The sequence below is a fragment of the Camellia sinensis genome, chromosome 6 (genome assembly GCF_055761805.1).
Source record: "Camellia sinensis isolate YWXY chromosome 6, ASM5576180v1, whole genome shotgun sequence".
Classification (NCBI taxonomy): domain Eukaryota; kingdom Viridiplantae; phylum Streptophyta; class Magnoliopsida; order Ericales; family Theaceae; genus Camellia; species Camellia sinensis.
In genome coordinates this window covers 97,797,003-97,798,862 of record NC_138966.1, presented here as the reverse complement: position 1 = coordinate 97,798,862, position 1,860 = coordinate 97,797,003, and positions in this window count along the sequence as shown.

The following is a 1,860-nucleotide window of genomic DNA, read 5'->3' as shown; positions in this document are numbered from 1 at the left end:
AGCACAGAACAAGCAAGTCAAGAGATCCTGAGGCAATGCGCGTAGCCGAGACCTCCGGGAACTCGAAACAAACACGAACTCGGATGATCGCCGAGCGTTCAAACGGTGACGTCCAAGTCTTGAGGACGGTAAAAAATGGGGTGTCTACACATATCGGAATCCGTAAAGACCATTCCAAACTAGGACAGATTGCTTACTCGATTGTAGGTTGTTTGAAAACCACTGCGTGCGTAGTAAAACCCTAGCTCCTGAGAAGATAGGACAGGGAAACCCTACCGCTCCATAGGGATGTTTTGGCCCTTACTTGCTTGATATGTGTTGTCATAGTGTGTCTCTATAGGTTCTATGTATCAGTTGCGAGTTTGGGTATCAGGCCTGCGGGCATCAGTATTTGGGGGAATCAGTTTTACCTGAGGGTATCAGCTTTGGGGCAGTGATTTGGGAAACACTGATCAGTATTGAGAACAGTGTGTTCAGCTTATAATGTCAACTGTGTGTTGTCTTAATTTAAGCCGAAGTGCTGTCCATTTTTCTGCTTATCGTTTCCTTATTATGCTTTATTTATCTTTTTGCAAGGTAGTTTAGCATCATTGCTTCCAACCAGGTAGATATTCCCTAAGCAGTTTGGATCAGAGGTCGAAGACTTCATCGATCCGAGGATCTGATAGACGGACAACTAGTATTTGTTTCGTTGCCACCGGTTACTAGACGGAGGTTAGTTCGGCGCAGCTCATTAGTACAGTGGTTACCAGATCAATGGCCTTTATCCACCCCACCAGTGTGTAGTCAGGCTGAGGTTTCCATTTCTACTGTAGAAAGAGATACACCTGTTGTTCAGTTATATCAGCACCTTATGGCAAGTATGGAGGACATGATGCGTCAGCTCCAAGAGACTATGCAATCCATGAGCGGGATGTTGCCCGCCAGGTAGAGTTTGTCGCGCGTCAGGCAGAGGTTGTAGCTTAACAAACACAGCTAATTGCCAGACTTCAGCAACAGCAACAACCACAGCAAGCCGGAACATCTACTTCGCATCCACCCCCACCCCCACCTAGAGTTCCAACACTCGGGGAGACTGCAAATGTCCAGGAAAATACAGACATCCCAACGGGGCCAGTTCCACCCCCAATCTACCTCAGCTATCCAAAGCACCAGCTAATCTAGTGGATACACTGTTTGAATTTGAGGTGGATCCAACGGCGCTGAAAGTGAGCAAGTTAGAAAAGCTGTTCAAAAAAGCTCAAGGAGTTAATTCCATTCCGGACAGAGAGGATGCATACACCGATTCGGCGGTGACTTTTTCAGGCCGGTTCAAGATGCCGCATTTAGACCGTTTTGACAATTCTGGGGATCCCATGGTACACCTGCGATTGTTCTCAGATATCCTAAGGCCAATGGGCTTCTCCAGACTACAAAAGTTTCCCTCTTTTGCCGGACCCTGTCGGGTGTCGCGGCCATCTGGTATGCAAAGTTGGAAGATTCTATCAAGAGAAGTTGGAAGCAATCGTCGAGGCCTTCATTGCCCAGTACTCGTACAACACACAAATCGAGATCACAACTCGTCATCTAGAGACAACCAGACAGGAGCCAAAAAAGGGCTTCTCTGACTTTGTAACCCGTTGGAGGGCCAAAGGCTTTATGATGACCATCAGGCCGGTCGACAAGGATCAGATACGGATGGTTGTGCGCCACACATATTGAGAACGCCATAAAGCAGGGTTTGATTGACCACGAGAGAGAGCAGCCCAAGAGGTCATTTACCTGTAATTCGAATGTAGGCACGTGTAGTGCTGCAGCTGCTAGAACTTCCAATGTGGGCATGGTCACCACCACCACTCCAAAAACACCTATAGCTACACC